We start from the raw sequence: 20,182 nt of genomic DNA on the forward strand, positions 1-20,182 counted from the left end.
GATATGGAATACCTTCAGAAATAGTCTGTGACAACGGTACACAATTTGTGGGAAAGAGAACAGCAAACTTCTGTGCACAATGGAATATCAACCTAGTTACATCTACACCAGGCTACCCAAAAGCCAACGGCCAGGCAGAATCAAGCAACAAAGTAGTAATCAGTTGCTTGAAGAAAAAGCTGAATAGGAGAAAAGGAAGATGGGCAGAAGAGCTCCTCTTAGTCCTATGGGCTGACAGGACCACACCCAAAACAGCCATAGGCCAGACACCATATTCCCTAGTCTATGGCTGTGAAGCAGTAATACCAGCAGAAATTCATGTGCCAACTACCAGAAGCAGCTTGAACACCATAGAAGAGAACAGGCCCCTATTGCAAGATAACCTGCTCCTAACAGAAGAACTAAGGGATGCAGCCAAAATCAAGATAGCCGCCTACCAACAGGCAGTAGCCAGAAGTTACAACAAAAATGTCAACATCAGAGTATTCAAAGAGGGAGACCTAGTCCTAAGGAAAGTATTCCCTAACACCAGAGAAAAAAACGCAGGCAAATTGGCCCCTACATGGGAAGGACCATACCTAATTGATTCAATAGTAGGACAAGGAGCTTACAGGCTACAAACTTTGGAAGGAGAAATGATCCCAGACCTGGAACATTTCCCACTTGAAACTATTTCATATTTGAGAAGCAGGTAAAACTACCTACTCTATATACATGTCAATAGAACTTCCTGCTATGTGCTAAACTGCTTGCCTGTTATTCTTAGCTTTGTCTAAAACTTTATTCTAATCCTGAAAACTTATTTTACGCCTTCTTTTCAATAGTTATATGCTACATTTTAGACTTAAACAAATGTTCAGGATTGAGGGCCACTCCACCCAACCTGAATAGCATTTCTAAAAATGCTCTACAATTTGGCACCTGCCTGCCTGACCTAAAAACTAAAATGAGCTCAGTACATAAAAAGGCAAATACAATGGTGGAATGGACCAAAGTACTTGTCAAAATAAGCCCTTCTGACAGGCTGAGGGCCATAAGCCCTCCTGACCGGCAACTACCCTCATTTTAAAGCCCTCCTGACAGGCAAACAGAGCCACCATTTCCCATAAACACAGGAATGAGGGCCATAAGCCCTTTTGACAGGCATTACTCTAACAGAAAAATGCTACATGAATGTACAGGCACAAATTTTGTCAAGCACAGCAAGAAAATCAAGAGAAGAAAGGATATATATATATATATATTAATACCTACCCAGGAATATACCCTTCCCAGGCAGGAAGAACAACTGTTTACCCAGGAAATACCCAAAAACCAACAAAAACCAACAAAAACAAGTTATAAACTGTTTGCTCAGGGAACATCCCCCCCTGAATAGGCCAAAACGACACAAAATTCCACAAAATAAATAAAAAACAAACTAGCCCGCCTTGGAAGCTGTAGCAGAGCCAATTCCCTCATCAGCAGCCTCCTCTTCTTCATCTCCCTCCCCTTCAGCATCACTATTCTTTCCTTTGGATGGTGGAGAATCCACTTCCTCGTCAGCATGTAATTTACAAAGCTCAGGATAAGTGGTATTGAGATCAGCCAACTCCTGATCAGGATTCCAAAAAGGCTTGACTTCAACAGGCTCCTTCATGGCATCCACACGACCCTTGCCAAAGAAATACAGTGCAGCATCTTTGTACCTAGCCTGAACCTCATCCCTCTCTACAGCCAATTCTTCATTCACCTTCAACTGCTCTTGCATAGCCTGCTTTTCAGCCTTCAATTCCTCCTGGGCAATATCAAACTTGGCCTGAAGAGCTTTCAGAGCATCCTGAGCAGATTTCAGCTTAGAAGACTCCACCACCAACCGAGCCTTCCCTGCCTCATTATCCTCCTTTAAAGAATGATTCTCAGCCTTAGACACCTCAAGCTCAGCCTTAAACTTTTCAGCATCTTTTTTCAAGATTTGTACCTCCCAGTCCAGGGTATTTTTTAGGCTGTGGACTGATTCCGATTGACAGCGCTCCTCGATATAATTGACATTCTAAACAAAGAAAAAATAAAAAAAATGCCTATCTGAGCCACAAAAAAGAAAAAAATATCCGTAATAAACAAGCCAAAAACAAGGAATGTATACCTCCTGAAGCATGGTAATCAGGTTGGCAGCATAGTCCCTGGAACGGTACATAGCAGCCAAAGCACGAGCAGAAGCATCCTCTGCCTGATACTTGAAGTAGGGATCATCAGCCACAAAAGCCTGAGCCTGAATTTGTTCCTTGGCAAACTGGACCTCATCCATACGAGCCCTAACCCCCCTGACCTCGTGAACCCCTCCTGAAGACTCATCCACTCTCTTCCTCTTCTCAGGACGGTCACTCTCATCCACAACCTTCTCGGGCGATGCCAATCGAACCCCCGCACAGGTTCCCGAATTTGAACAAAGACTATCACTTCCCGTAGCCTCACCGCTCTTTGACTTCTCCCCTATAATTTGAGAGACCCCTGCCTTCACCAGAGACAGACCAAAGCTAGCAATCCTGGCAGAAGCCCTGGTAGCTGTACGACGAGTTTCTAAATCAGCAATATAAACACGTGTCCAATACAAGAAACAGCATGACAAAAGAAAGCAAAAGAACTTACTCCCTGACGAAGACGCCCCTGGAACCTTAGTGCTCTTCACTGGCTTATATGTACTCAACTTAGCCTTCTTAAAACGAGGCATGGAAGCTTGCCCCAGACAGGCAGGCCACGCCCTCTCCTCTTCAGGCAATGCCATAAACGCTGCTATCCGGTCAGCCGACCCCTCGGCATCAGGATCATTCACCCAATCATTTACTACAAGAAGGCATGGGCAAAGTAAGTAAACTCTCCAAAACATATTATTACCAAACCAAAAATAATGCAGGAAAGAAAATTACCTCCTTCAACAGCTGGGTAATTAAGATAGTCCAGGTCAGGGGAAATTGAATCAGCCTTGATAAACATATAGGTTTGAGCCCATCCTTTATCATCCCCTGAATCAAAGTTGGTAATCAGGTGAGCCATCTTTGACCTGACTCGAAAATTAAACCTTCCAGTGGAATGACTCTTCAGGTGATAAACATTCTTGAAGTCATCCAGGGTAATAACCAACTTATGCTTATAACACAAATCCTCAACAGAATGGACAATTTTCCAGACCATTGGTATGAGTTGAAACGGGAGAACCCTGATAGCCCTAATCACCTCAGTCATGAAAGGAGAAAGGGGAAGCTGACAACCACCCCTGAACGCCCACTCAAAGATACAGAACCAACCTGGACTACTCCAATTAGCCCTGACCGAACCGCTCTCAGGAATCCAAACCTCAGCCCCATGAGGAATAAGGCCCCTGCCCTTTATATAATGCTCAAAAGCTGGTTTTAGTTGGTTGGCTTCATGAAAAGAAGCCGCCAAAGCCCTAATAGGAGTATATTCAACCCCCTTATAATACATGGACAGAATCTCTAGGGCAGCAACAACCTCCACCACATCATCCTCAGGGATGATATTAGGGACTTTCTCAACCTCGGCAGAAACCGTTTCAACTTCAACAGGAACTTCTTCAGCCTCAGCAGGACTTTGGAAGCTGCTGTCCTTCTCCTACCACCAGCCATATCTTATTTTTCTGAAAAATGAATTTTTGCAAAGAGAGAATTTTTTAGAAAGAGATAGAAGAAAATTGGAGATTGGAATGTGAAGACAAACACGGCAAAGACAGGATATTTATAGCCGCAAATCTAAAACGGCTAGAAAAGCAAGTGGTAGAGACTAATCATGACTCTCCTAGGGTTTTGTGAACCTACCTTATTTATGGCAAGTAATCGTTACAAGAAGTTGAATCAAACACTCATTCTAATCCGATAAAGAATCCCTGCACAAATCCTTCGCCTGGCCCAAATTTTTACCTCCTTATTCCTGGCCAGACCCAATAATGGAATAAGAAGATAAGGGGCAATTGTTGGGCCCAAAATTATCCTGCCTAACCTGACATAGGTCAGGCAACAGCCAAAGCCGAGTTCCAAGCAAAAGACATCTGAAACCAGACATTGATCAACTATAGACAGGCACCAAATAGGAGTTGATGAAAGACAGGCAAAAGATAACCAGTAGCCTGAAAGGGAAAAGCATCAGGCTATTGCAGGCGATAAACAGGCAGTTTATATATATTCCCTACAAAAAAGGAAGACCAATTCAAGAAAGAAAAGATATAGGAAGCAGTCAAAGCAACGGCCAAATAAGATGAAATATAATTATAGGAAGCAGTCAAAGCAACGGCCCTATCTACCAGGAAACCCTAAACGAAAGAAGAGGAGGCTAGAAGAATAAGTATAAATAGAAGAGAAGATGAAATGAGAAGATTCATTCGGCACACCCTCATTTTTACTTACACTTTTGTATTCATAAAGCAATATAATTTAGCCTGTCACGCCTGATATACGAATACTCTGTCAGGCTATCTAAAATCATAGTAACAATCACTCCTGGCTTGGTGCCCGTGGTTTTTTTCCTTATTCCCAGGGTTTTTCCACGTATAAAATCTTTGTGTCATTATTTATTAGTTGTTATTTCACTTAACATTACTAGTCAGGCAAGTTGTTTGAGTTAGATCACCCTACTTATAAATCCCTGGCAGGATATCTTGGATCAGTGAAATCCCTGCCAAAACAGAATGCAACCTTACTCCCACTAAACTTCATGTATAAACACGGTTCTTCCACACTTCTAGTGAAACCGTATTATTTAATAACATGATCAAAGCGATGATTCCAACTTCTAGATGCTTGCTTAAGACCATAGATGGACTTTTTAAGCGTACACACCTTCTTAGGGTTAGATGTATCCACAAAACCTTCAGGTTGTATCATGTACACCTCTTATTCTAGAATCCCATTCAAAAAGGCGGTTTTGACATCCATTTGCCAAATCTCATAATCATGAAATGCGGCAGCCGCTAAGATTATCCTAATGGACCGAAGCATAGCGACTGGAGCGAAGGTTTCGTCATAGTGTAAACCATGAACTTAAGTGAAACCTTTTGCCACCACTCTAGCTTTGTAAACATCTACATGTTTATCCACACCGTGCTTAATTTTATATATCCATTTACACTGAAGGGATCGCACTCCCTCAGGTAAATCCACCAAGTCCCATACTTGGTTCTCGTACATGGAATCCATTTCGGATCGTATGGTTTCTAGCCAAAGCGAGGAGTCGGGACTAGACATGGCCTATTTTTAGGTAGTGGGTTCATCACTTTCCAAAAGTAACAAAACACCATCCTCTTCGATGTTACCAAGGTAGCGATCAGGTGGATTAGATATCCTACTTGACTTCTAGGAACAATTACCGTTTCAGAGGAAGAGGGAATGCTATCCTCCACGTTCTCCTCTACCTCATTCTCGGTTTGTGGCTCTCGAACTTCTTCAAGTTCAAATTTTCTCCCACTCTGTCTCTTAGAAATAAACTCCTTTTCTAGGAAGACATCATCACGAGCCACAAACACTTTGTTCTCGTGTTTATTGTAGAAGTAATAGCCACGTGTTTCCCTTGGATATTCTACAAAAAAGACATTTGTCAGACCTAGGTGCAAGCTTATTGACAGACTTGATCTTGACATACGCTTCGCAACCCCAAATACGCATAAATGACAAATGAGGGACTTTTCCTGTCCATATCTCATATGGAGTCTTATCGGCAGCTTTAGTCGGGCTTCGATTTAGTGAAAATATTGCAGACAAGAGGGCAAAACCCCAAAATGAACTAGGAAGCTCAGTTAGACTCATCATAGACCGAACCATATCTAGTAAAGTTCGGTTTCTCCTTTCAGCCACACCATTTAGTCGTGGTATGCCAGGAGGAGTCCATTGTGATACTATACTACAATCTTTCAGGTGTGAATCAAATTCAGAATTTAGGTATTCACTACCATGATCGAATCGTAGTGTCTTAATCCTTTTATCCAATTGGTTCTCTACTTCATTTTGAAATTCTTTGAACTTGTCAAAAGCTTCACTCTTGTTCTTCATTAAGTAGATATACCCATATCTACTTAAGTCATCAGTAAAAGTAATGAAGTAGTGAAAACCTCCTCTAGCGGTGATGGTTAATGGTCCACACACATCCGTATGTATGAGAGCCAAAACCTCACTAGCTCGTGTCCCTTTTCCCGCAAAAGGTGCACGAGTCATCTTGCCTAGAAGGCAAGACTCGCATGTACTATAAGATTCGAAACCAAATGGTTTGAGCACTTTTGATGAAGCAAGTCTCTTAATGCGTCTTTCGTTTATGTGGCCTAAACGACAATGCCAAAGGTAGGATTCGTTTGGATCACCCGTTTTGAGCTTTTTAGTTTCTACATGATAAACGTCATTAACATCATTTAAAACATAAATGCCTCCAATTGAAATGGCCTTGCCATAAACCACATCATTTAATGAAAAAGTACAACTATTGTCCTTAATCATAAAACAAAAGCCTTCCGCGTCTAACGCGGAAATGGAGATGATGTTCTTGGTTAAAGTTGGTATAAAATAACACTTATTTAAATACAACTCTAGACCACTAGCTAAAGTGAGCACATAGGTCCCCACGGAAACGACCGCTACTCTAGCTCTATTGCCCATGCGGAGATCCACATCACCTTTTGCTAGTGCTCGCACGTCCCTTAAACCCTGCAAATGATTGCAAAGGTGAGAGCCACATCCGGTATCAAGTACCTAAGTGGAAGTGCAAGCATAATTAACGTCTATCACATAGAGAGGGGAAATCATACCAATAGGCGTCACACGCCCTTCCTTGAGATCCTCCAAGTATTTGGGACAACTCCTCCTATAATGCCCCTTCCCATTACAATGGAAACATTCGGCCTCGGAGAGTTTGACACTTTTTCCCTTGGGATTGCCATTCTCAACGGCCTTCCCATTTCCCTTGTTATGTTTCTTTGACGATTTCTTGAATTGGGACTTTTCCTTCCCTTTTCCTTTCTTAACTCCAAGGGACATGTTCTTTAACTTCATGGTTAAAACATCCCCTTTGTCACTCCCACTAGCTTCCATATCCCTCTCCGCTTGGGTGAGGAGTGCATGAATTTCATGATAACTCTGATCCATGCCATTCATGTTGTAGTTCACCCTAAAGTGGGCCAACTTGATGGGAAGTGAGTGGAGGATACGATCCACCACAAGAGTCTTAAGAATCTTACACCCTAGACGCTCTAGGATGCCGACATATTCGACCATTTTGAGTACATGGGGACCAACTTTTTGGCCCCTCTCAAGCTTGGCTTCAAAGAAGCGTGCCGCCGCATCGTATTGATGGACTTTAGGTGTTTGTGAAAACATAGTAATCATACGAGTGAATATCTCGTACGCATTTAAAGAAATACATGAAAGCTTGAGCTTTGGGGACATCGAGCATATCAACACATTATTGATATCATTCGACATCCTCACATGGTCATCATAGGCGGTCCGCACCGCCGATGAAGTCCTTGGACCGGGCTCGATGGGAGGAGTATCGGTCAAGTAAGTGAGCACATTGTCGGATAACGCGGCACTTTTGATGTTGGATTCTCATTCAAGAAAGTTACTATCGTCATGTTTTAAGATACATTTGTCCATTACGGACCTTAGCCATGAATCTTTGCCTAGTGAAATAGTCGATGGAGTTGATGAAGTTGCCATTGAGAATTAAAATGCTACAACAAATAAGGAAATATTAACATCCATTGTTTTTAAAAATACTTGTGAAAACATGTTTAACAAGTTTTAACATTTATATAATGATCTCCCACTAAATTATATAAATGATTCCAAGACCCAAATATTAAACAAAAATGAGCATCGCTTGGGGGAAATATCCCATAATTGTGTAAATTCGGTAAGTCACGTTGACTAATTCTACCTCTAGAACTCTTGGTTGACGAATTTCCTTAAATCCATCTACTAGCCCCGGAACACAAGACCGTCTTATATCCCGTTGAGTCCAACCAATTTTAGCGTGTAATAACCGTTTACCACCCTACTTACCCAAGGTAAAAACAGAACACCCCGCTTGGGCGAGCGTGGCTCTAATGAACAAGAGATTCATAGGTGTTACTAATTGGTAAGGCTAATCTCAATTTTAGTTATGTGAGAGATCTTGTCAATTTAGTCATAAATTCCCTATAAGTGAACCAAGTCGGTGAATATAAATGACATGAATTGACAACCGCGAAAATAAAATGCATGTGAATGACGATTTTGGCATGCGCGAAAATGAAAACAAGCAAACAAGTAAGCATATGAATAAATCCTAGTATGGCCACCTAGTTAATAAAAACTAGACTATTACATATCAGAAACCAACTCATTGGTCCCTTGCCCCTTCATTCCAAAAGTGGCTCCTTCTTGTGGGATTTGGAACACCTTCCAAAAATAGACTCCGTCTCGATGTAATCCGTCTTTTGGAAACGCCGGTAAGAATAACTATTACAATTAAATTACATAGCTATTTCTATTATACATTAATTAATAAAATAAATAAAACTATTAATTAATTACAAACCGACGATACGAGATCGTATTTAATTACAAACAAATCGATATTCCCATTCATTTCGGGTAATAACGATTAAAATTAAACTAGGCCATACTAGGTACAACAAGATAAATACTTTAAATAAATTATAATCATTCATTCAACTTAAATAAATATGCTTAAAATGCTGTAAAATGATGCCAAAATCGCCCTATCCATCAATCGTTGGTATCCATCTCGGTGTTTGTGGATTTAATCGATTTTTAACATGTAAAAATCAATAATCAACTCTTAAATCTCATTTAAGTCCAAACTGTTTTGGACCTCAAAATTAGTCCTCACTAATTTTATGATGAATAATTAGTTTTATTTGGTGATATTTATCTAATTTAATCGGTAAAATCATAATTTTTAAGTAAAAATCCAAAATAATTGAAAAATTACCCAAACAATTGAAACAAAAATTTTGTATATTCTGGAACACTCCCAAGAACACTAAAATGTCAGAAAAATTGCCCCAAAAATCCGGATAAAATTTATGAAGAAAAAGATCGATATTTATCGGTTTTTAACCAATAAAACCAATAAACATCAAAACAAGGTGAAATAACATTTTAAATTTTACTTTTAACTTTTAAATAACATTTTCAAATGTACATAAATTTATCAAGGGAAGAATCAATTGTTTCGAAATTATGATTAATTTATTTCACTTTTATCGACTTTTATCTCATAAAAACAATAAACATGCAAAACAAATTCAAACCAACCTTCAAACTTTTGTATACAATCCTTAGAAAACATGCATGAAACACCATAAAAATTCCATGGCCTGAATCATCATTTAACTATTTTTAGTCAATTTATAACTAAAATACGGCATTTTGACTCGGTTTTCTACCAAAAATCATTAAAAATAGCAAAATAACTTCATAAATCACCAAACTTTACCACCAATCTTTTGAGATCAATAGGTGTGCATGCCCCAAAATTTTCGTGCTAAAACCTCTTCTACCACAATTTTTGTGTTTTTATATATTATCTCATAATTTATTAATATGCTTAAAATCAACATGAAAATTACTAGCCTTAGCTCTGATACCACTTGAAAGATCATATATCCATATTAGACTGTCTAATAAAAATTAAATTATCTCATAATTTATCATTTTGGTGATCTATGTAACATGCATGCAAATATAAAAGCATAAAAATGAAAGTTAAGGAAAAACAATTTCCTTACATAGATTTTTATGGTAGTATGGGCACAATCAAGATCTCCTACCTTGATTGTTCTTGAGCTTATAACAAAAGGATGATCCTCCTAACAAATCTTCAAAGAGAAGATCTTCTAACAATGTGCACCCAAGAACTCAACCCAATTAATTATTTACTAGTAACTAGTTAGAATTATTCCCTTGATAATATGTAAATATTACTAACACTCTTAGCAATTATTCATTTTAGTTTACTAACAACTTAGTAAAGGATGATAATTATTTTAGAGAGATAAGTAGTTTTTGTTCACATGCAAAACACATGAATGAGCTAGCTTGCAAAAAATGAACAAAAATTGGTCTTAATAGAGGAGGAAAACCGGGTGGGAGGGGTAGTGTGTAGGAGTGGACTTGTTTCAATTTTTGTCTAAAAATATTATGACATACACAATAATCATATGGCACTTATGGAAGAAAAACAAGTAAAGTGAAATAATTATAATCATCCACTACACTCCATTTACACGGTCCAATGTCCCATTTACGGGTCCATTTTGGTTCTAATATTTGTCGCACAAATACGTGTAAATTTTATTTAAACATCGTTTCATGTTTAAATGCTTCCAATTAATTTCGTCCAAATCACTCCGTAAATATACGTGTACCGCTACACATATTATTTATGTACTAATATTAATCACATTAATCGGTTAGTACAATTTTAGTAAATTAATAATTAATTAACTAAAACCCGTCTCCCATAATTTATTATTCAATTATCGCATAATTAAATAATAACTGTCGGGCCTCGAGTTCGCAACTCGAAATCTCTCCAAAATAATCGACTAACCTTTTAGTCTATAAATCAAGGGACTAAATAAATTATATCTCATACAATTAATTTGTTGTCTATTGGTGTTTGTTCCTTTAGGTGTGACCGAAAGGGGTCAGTTGATCACCGCCGCCTCACGACAATAACGTCAAACTCTAGTCAGCCAACCGTTATCGATTTACGTTAATCAACTGACGAGGATCAAATAATTAAATATCTGATGATATCCCTTTAATGAGATTTATTATGTAAACGCACTATTGTGGAGGACACTAACTCCAACATAGTCAAGAGTACCTTGTGGTGTGATAACTCCTTGGCTACCGTTTATTCCAAGGTGACCCTTGAAACCATGCAACCATCTTCCATATTCTACCCTATTTTGTCAACAAAAGGGAATGGGCACAAAAATTGTTCAATTTTGAGTTCAAGCATTGAAATGAAAGGTCAAAAAGTTTGCAATAGCATCTAAAGAAAAGAGGAGTAACAAAAATGAAAACTCCTATGCTTCAAATATAAGAACCCTCACTACAAATGGGGTGACTTTGAAAATGTTCAAAAGAAAAGAAAAAGTTGAAATTGTCAAGTATTGAAATGCCAAGCATCAAAAGAAATGGCAAAAAGAAAGTGTTCTCAAATGTCAAATGCCACAAGAAATTGGGGGGAAAAACAACAACAAAAGCAAACCCCCATATGAAACTCAAATACAAATAATCCCTTTATCCATCGAATCCACTTTTGTGCATGGTAGATAGGGGACGACCCTTCTTCTTGTCTAGGCAAGAAGGGGAATTCCGCGATCCTCCAGTGTTTCTAACACCATAGGAAGTCTACTCATGACGAAAGCATTTAACAATTGAGGACAAAGGTACCCTAGCTTGACACAACTTGGAGGTGATTTATAGGTATCCTTCTAGGCTTAGTAGTTTGAAGAAACCGTATCTATAATGGAGTGTGTACCCTTAGATTGCTTCCCTTATAGATAATTACCGCCACTTAGATGAGGAAAGTGGCTATTCATTTTTGTAGATGCATCCATTACTTGTTTTGTGTGCTTTAATGCTTGGATGTGTCGCCATTTTGGCAAGCCCCACCTTGCCTTGCAAGAAGGCATCCTACCTCATGGTTGTCTTGTTGTGAGTTGAAGGGGCGGAGTGAGACCCGCTAATTATCTCACATCGGCTATATTAGTAGGATAGTTTGAATAAGGGTCCTAGTTTTTGTTTCCTCTTTACTCGGGATGAGCAGAGGTTCGGTTTGGGGATATTTGATGTGACTCATATTTGAGCACATTTAGTCCCCGAATTAACCTCGTTCCTATGCTTTATAGTGCATAATTGGGTCATTTACTATCTTTAGTTTCCCATTTTGCATATTCTTTGAGGTTTTGTCCCCTTTGGTAGGAAAAGAGTGCTAACCTTGCATTTACATGGAAAAATGGAGCTAAATTGATCGCATCTAATGACCAAGCATCAAAGAGAAGACATCACTAGAAGGGCTATGTAGATAATAAAGTGAAATGGGCAATGATGAAAGGATCCTTGCATCCCCGAAATGATCCTCGCGGATTATGAAGGAAGAAAAGAAGAGAAGCAGTATGCCGAGGAATCCGAGCGGATCACACACGATCCGAGCGTCTCCCATCACCACCATCCGAGCGTCTCCCAGCCAAGACGCTCGTCTTGTAGCTAAAGGATCTGAGCGTCTTCAAGACAATTCGCTCGGATCATAGAACAGAGAGCCCGTGCCACATCTCAAGACGTATGGATCGTGGCAAGACTAGCAAGACGGATATGCTCATTTCCTTCGAGAGGAGCATTTCCTCAACTTTTCTTAAGGATTTAATAGTCATTTAAGCCCTTAGTAACCCTAATCTTTGTACTTAATCTTTAGTATAAATACCCCATTGTACTACCTAGATTATCATCAATTAGGAATCAACTTGTAATCAATTTTTATGCTCTCTTAATTAAGTTCTTAATCTTGTAATCAACTTTTAATCAACTCTTAATACAAATCTCAATATTAATCTTTCCTTAATTTCTCTATTCTTCTTCATTTATTTTGGGTAATTAGAAGATTATTTGGGTTTATTTGGAGGATTGAAAACCTTCCATCAATCATCAAGTACTTATATTATTATTTGCTTTATTATTTGGAATCATCTTCATTGGTATAATTCTCTCTTAACCTTGTTTAATTATTGTTAATCACTTTCACTTATTCATCATGTTTTGCTTTGCTAATGATTGACAACCTTGTTAGCATGTTAAACTTGATAATAAGTGAGTAGTTTCCTTAACTAGGGTTAATGGGGAATTAAGGGAAACTAACATGGGGATTGATTCATGCTTAATCTAATATGTTTTCATAATTAATTTGCTTGCTTTTTGTGATTTCAACTTATGCACATGTTATGTTTGAGAAATGCGAGCCTATGAATCCTTGCATTTTTTACCCATCACTTATCTTTTCAATGAGACTTGTAAGCTTATACACCAACTCGAGTCTCATTAGACCATGCATATAGTTGAATAAGAAGGACTAAGTTGACTTGTAGGTGTTGTACAATCTAATCGATTTGGCTCCGGGACCCAAACCTTCTTAGGGATTGTAAGCTTATACACCAACTCGATCCCATCACAACAATAATTGCTTGCTTATAAATTTGAGAATATGTTTGTATGATCAACTCCCATGAATCCCCTATGAACCCATGACACCCTAGTGCTTTAAATCAATTGTTTATATCTCATTTTAATCCTCTTGCTTGTTTACATTACTTTGTTTTTATTTTGTTTATTAGTTTAGTTGTTCTCCTATCTCAATCCAAATTGTGACACCCTAAGACACGACCATTTACAATTGAAAATCCTACATCAATACCCGTCCCTTGGGATCCGACCTTTACTTGCCTCTTTACTAAGAGTAGTTTGTAAAGTTATAAATATTGTTTTGGTTAGGTAGCTTTTGACGACGAGTTTTATAACCGATACTAGTTAGTATGATTGACAACCTTATTATCATGCTAAACTTAATCATGAGTGAGTAGTTCTTTAGCTAGGGTTAATGGGGAATTAGAAGAAACAAACATGGGGATTGATCTATGCTTAATCTAATATGTTTTCATAATTAATTTGCTTGCTTGTTGTGATTTCAACCTATGCACATGTTATGTTTGATGAAATGCGAGCCTATGAATCCTTGCATTTTTTACCCATCTCCTATCTTTTCAATGAGTCTTGTAAGACATAAACCAACTCTAGCCTCATTAGACCATGCATAAGAGTTAAATAGGAGGAGACTAAGTCGACTTGTAGGTGTTGTACAGTCTAGACGACTCGGCTCCGGGACCTAAATTCTCCTAGGGATTGTAAGATATACACTAACTCGATCCCATCACAACAATAAGCGCTTGCATCTAATTGAGAACATGTTTGTATGATCTACTCCCATGAATCCCCTATGAACCCATGACACCCTAGTGCCTTTAATCATTTTTTAACAAACCCCTGTAATTGCTTTGTTTTGTTTTCATTAATTTACATTCATCTTGTTGATTAGTTTAGACCACATCTTATCTCAACCCAATTTGTGACACCCATAGACATAGCTACTTACAATTGAAAATCCTACATCAATACCCGTCCCTTGGGATCCGATCTTTACTTACCTCTTTAATAAGAGTAGTTTGTGAAGTTATAAATATTGTTTTGGTTGGTAACTTTTGACGATGAGTTTAAACCGTACAAAAAATGGCGCCGTTGTCGAAGACGGTGTTCAATTGATTTGATTTTCATTAATTGTTTTTAGTTGTATCTTTCTTTACCTTGAGGGAGAGCACTTCCTCAAGTTACTTCTCACCATTTTCTCTTAGTTTACTTTGCAAGATGGATATTATAGATTGTTGTGTAGAGGACCTTTCGAGTACTACTCTCATCAAAGACCCTTTGCAAGCATTGGAAGCCTTAGAAGCAAGTGAGGCCAAAAATAAGCATTGGGAATTGAAAGTAGATCTCCTTGAAGCCGTTCTAGCTCACAAGGAGCTCACCTATGAGCAATCCATATTGATAAATTATATTCTCGAGGAAGCATCACGATCCACTAAAGTAGAACAAGCAACCAAAGATCATACCATGCAAGACGAAGAACTAGACGAATATGTCATGGAGTTTGAGTACGATGGTGTTGGAGTATGTGTCCTCAACAATAGTGCGATCACATGATTTAAAATCATAATTAAATCTCATAATAAGAATACATAAGGGATGATTCATTATATAGTCAACTGATCAACATTAATAAGTAATGATTGGCTAACTAGAGTTTAACATTACTGTCGTTTGACGATGGTCATCAGTTGATCCCTTAAGGTCACACCTATAGGACGATTCCGAAACTGAAAACTTAATTAATCGTATATTGATACGAATAAATTAAATCCTTAAATTGAACAAATTTATTTTATAAGAGAGAGTTATATATCTTATTGTAATGTGATTAAATAAGATTCGATTTAGTAATTAATGTGTTATATTACTAAAATTGATTAATGTTTATGAAACATTTGAGATAAGAATTGTTAGTTAGTTATAATTACAAAATGTAGATTATATTAACTAAATTCAAAATGACCCATTTTACATATATGTAATTGTGAATTACCATTTAAATTGCTATTTGTAATTTATTTGATAATATAATTATATTTAATTTGTTAAATATGCATTAAAATTATTTGTGACATGTTATGTGTCGCATGTCACACATTACAAATGACAAAATGTAAGTTGTAAAATGGATGTCCATTTTATCAAGGGTGGACCGAAAATGGGGTGGTTAAGGGTGATAATGGGTGTTCTTATTTATGCAAATAAACACCATAATTACCCCCACATTAGATAAACCTACCTTAGAATTATGGGTAAGATAAAAAGCATTTGGATAAGATAAAAAAGCAAATGCCTTGCCTTCCCCAAGCCACAAAAACCGGTCCCCCTCCCTATTTTGAGCATATTTTGGTTCTCATTTTCTTTTGTAGACAATCTCTTATGCTCTCTCTCTAATCTTCTCTCATAAAATTGTTTTATGGATAATTTTGTTCTAGATCTACAAAAACCTCTAAAATTACTATAGTAGTAATGAAAATAACATTATATCCAAATTTAAGGTTACTAATTCATAATACCTAGTTAGTATATGAATTAGTGTTATGGGAATGTCTTGGGTGCAACCGATTAGAGTGTTCCTACACTTGGAACTTGAAGATTTTGGAAATCATCCTAACATATTGAGCTCAAGAACAAGTGAAGGTAGGAGACCTTACTTGTGCCCATTTCAAACCATTTAACAATGTAAGGAACATTGTTTTCTTTTTCATCTCTTTTATTTTGTTATGCATGCAACTAGATCCACATAAATATAAATTATAAGTAATTTATAAAATGATTATATGAGTCTAATATGGGTATATGAACCTAACAATTGGCATCAAGAGCTTTGGTGTTGCATGCATAATCGGTTTAGTTTTTTCGAGTTAAATGTAACTTAATTAAAACTAGTTATTTATTGATTTATGTGATAAAGGCAAGAAATTATTTTGAATGTAATATATTCTGGTTCTAAAACATATGTATATCATTTTGATTATTTATGGATGATTATTGCTTATTTTAATGATTTTTAGTGAAATAATTACATTTTATTGAGTAAAATGAACTTTTATTTACTAAAAATAGTTAAACTTCACTACTAGCCATGATTTTTTAGTATGACCTCACATGAATATTTGATGTATTGTATGTAAAATGTCGTATTAATGTGATTAATATTTCATGATTTATGATTTTTATGTGATAAAAATGGCATAAATAGATGTTAAATGACTAAAAATAGTTAAACTTTGAAACAAATCATGACATTTTACTATGATGTCACATGCATATTTTTTAGATTGTATTTAAAATTTTAGATAAATGTGATTTATTATGCATGATTTATAATTTTAATGGTTAAAATGATATAAATAGTGACTATTTTTAGCAAAAATAGCTAAAATAAATTTTATGACATGGAATTTTTTCCTAATGTTGTATATTTGATATGAACATCAGATCTAAAGTTGCATGATTAATTTTGATTGATTTGGTATGTTTATTGATTTTTATGTGATAAAATCAATACAAGGGCAACTTTATTAGTCATAAAAATAAATTCGAAATTTTTGGTTGAAATTTTGCCATTTCCGAGTTCTGGAAATTATTTAAGAATGTTCAAAATTTTGATTTTGATTTTTCCATAATTTTTATGTTTAATTTGGAATTAAATGTTAAAAGTTATGTTTTATACGATTTATTAATGAAATAATTTATAAATATTTTTGGGCAACATTTTATTGAGTTTTTGGAATATTGATAATATTCCAGTATTTAAAAAATTATGATTTCGAAATTTTTCAAATTTTTATGATTTATTGGGAATTATTTCATAATTGTTATGATTAAGAGAAGGTTAATAAGCAATAATAGAAAACAAAGTTGAATTATAGTCAAAAATTGAGTGAAGACTAATTTTTGAGTCATAAGAAGGTTAGGATAATTAACTTGGACTTAAATTTAATTTAAGTATTGATTTGTGATTTTAATAAGTTATTATCACGCATTTCCATAAAACCGGATTATATACGATATAAGGTTTTAATAGGGCGATTTGGCACATTAATTTGGCATGTTAATCACATATAATAATTCTGAATTTTTATAAATGTGTCATATTTTATTTATGTAATTTTGAATTATGTAATTTTATCTTAGTATGGCCTTAGTTTTTTTATTGGTATTACCCGTAATGAAAGGGAATATCGATTTGGTTGTAATTTTAATGTGATTTCGCATCACCGTTTTGTAATTTAATAGATTTAGATTTTTATTACAAATGTATAATAGGAATAGCCATGCATTTTTATTATTATTTTGTAATTCGGGAGTTTTCTAGAGACGGAGCCATTCGAAAAGGAGTTTCGGTTAAGACGATGTTTTCCTTGGGAGGCGTGTCACATGAAGTTCAAGGGACCAAAGGAGTTGGTTTCTGAATATGTAATAGATTATTTGATTTTTTATATTAGGAAGGTCATACTAGGAAATTATTATTTGCTTTGCATTTATTTTAATATGTTGCATGCATTGCCAAATCGCCATAAACAACACATGTATATCATATCGAGTAATCGACCGTGTCAATTATAATTATCGATAATTCAACTTTTAGCTCACTTTAAATTGATAGATAATAAATTGACAAGACTTTTACTTTTAAAAGATTCACACTTAGCCTTACCAAATAGTAGGAGCCCATGAATCTCAATTTCATATAGGTACAATACGGTATTGAAATATTATACCGGGGTGCTTGCTTTGGCGTTGGGTAAGTGGGGTAATAAATAGTTATTACACTTCGAAAATTTGGTTGATCTCAACGAAGGTATTTTGCGACCGTAGCCGAAATAGTTTCGGGCTAAAGATGAACTTAACGTAAATTCACCGACCGAGAGTTCTAATTGTAGAATCGGTTAAGAGGGTTAACCCACCAAGTTGTATTAGTAAAGGTTGTAGAGGGACCGTTGTCCCACAATAGAGCTAGTATAGATTTGGATCTCGGAATCATTTATATAATTGGGTGGAGGTCATTATATAAATGCTAGAACATGCTAAAATGTTTTAGATATAACGATGAATGTTTAATTTTTCCACTATTTCGTTGTTTTTTTTAATGTTGTTCTATTTCATTACTCCTACTCATATGCGATATCATTCGATTGTAACACGAGTCTCCGCTAAACCACTATTGTTAATGATAAAGAATCTCTTTCTAATAATGAACCGTATCATAGATTGTGGACTAGCTCCATAGGAATCGTTCTATTCCATAGAACTCTAGGAGTTGTCCTATGTCATATAAGATTAGCATCTTAAAATTCCTAACATACCTATGTATGATTTCTTGTGAAGAAATATGACTAGGGGTAATGATTAGACAAAATATGTTTTGATTATATCTTCTATGCATCCATGGTTCAAAAGTTTTATTGCTCAACCTAAACACTTGTCATCAAGCACTTAAGTTGTTAAGAATATGACAATGTTAAATTGGTAAATTGATGTGCTAGAAATTTTCATTAATCAAATACCACAATTTAAGTTCGTCCTTGTGAAGGATTAACTAGGAATTTAGATGAAGTAAGTCTTCATCAAGTAGAAATTCTTGAAGTGAGTGGGAGCAATAAGAAATAAAGTTCTTATTTTAATTGTTAAGGATAGAACTAGGCTCGGAAGAGAAGGTGTTAGACACAAAAATAGATACAAACCCCAATAAGTAAAGATCAAGGAAGTTGGTCGTGTGACTCCAACATATTCCTTCTTGAATATCTATGACATTGAGATTGCATTCTTGCCAATTACCACATCATGAGTATTTGATACAAATTTGTGGATTTCATCATAAAATTTGGCATTATCGTGTGACGACTAGCAAGAATAAGTTCAGAAATTTGCATGAATAGAACTAGGGTAGTTGACATTTCATCCATGGACATATAAGTGTTATAGTGTACTCTTTTAGTTTTGTATTTAGAAATGTACCTCAATAATGGTTATGGTGTACAATAACTCTAAATAAGAATATAATCCAAGTTTTGCATAAAAACAAAAGGGTTTCACTTTTATGCAATTAAAACAAGCGTTGTGCTCTTACATACCACGATTACACATCATGGTAATTATATTCAAACTAGAAATAAATGTCATATTTACAAGACTAAAGTTGGTGACCCCAATCATTTCTCAATTCTCGATTAAAAATCGCATTTACAAACTAGTTTTAACTAGTCTCCCAAACCATTTGATTGGGAATGTTTTGGTGTGTGTGCAAATCTTGTATTCAAAACAAGTCAATTCATGACTTTTTTTGAAAGGATTATGAATAGAGCAAGATATTCGCTCTATTTACACTCTAAAGTGTATGGTCGAATACAATTTCAATCAGAGTAGGTTATTACTTCCTCATCTCTTTTACCAACGAATTAGGTAGATACTTGATATCCACTTAATGAGGTAAGAAGAGAAATTCTTTGAATAAGTTCAATGAATGTTTAAAAAGTATCAAAACCTACATATTATAAAACCAAAGTATTAGTACTTTGTTACAATGGGGAACAATAAAGTGATGACTTTTATTTACACCAAAAAAGTGTGATATCATATCGCAAGTTCTCTGTTATTATGAAATGATTGAATCTTTACATTACAGTTGGAGGTAGTTTCTGTTTTAAAATTTGTCTGACATTTAAATTGTCCACTAAAATAAAATATGATTAAAGCAATCATCTACTTTTCATATGATATTTGGTTAGGCATGGTACCTATATTATAGCTTGTTTCGATAGTAAACATGTGCTCATTTTTCCTACAAGATCACGAGAACAACAGGTTTGTGGCTCGTGATGCTGCCTATTAAAGAAATGAGGAGTATTTCTTAAAGACAGAGTGGGAGAAAATGTTCAAGAGCCACAAACTGAGAATAAGACATAGGAATATTTTCCTTCTTGGTCAAA

The sequence above is a fragment of the Silene latifolia genome, chromosome 1 (genome assembly GCF_048544455.1).
Source record: "Silene latifolia isolate original U9 population chromosome 1, ASM4854445v1, whole genome shotgun sequence".
In the NCBI taxonomy this organism is placed as follows: Eukaryota; Viridiplantae; Streptophyta; class Magnoliopsida; order Caryophyllales; family Caryophyllaceae; genus Silene; species Silene latifolia.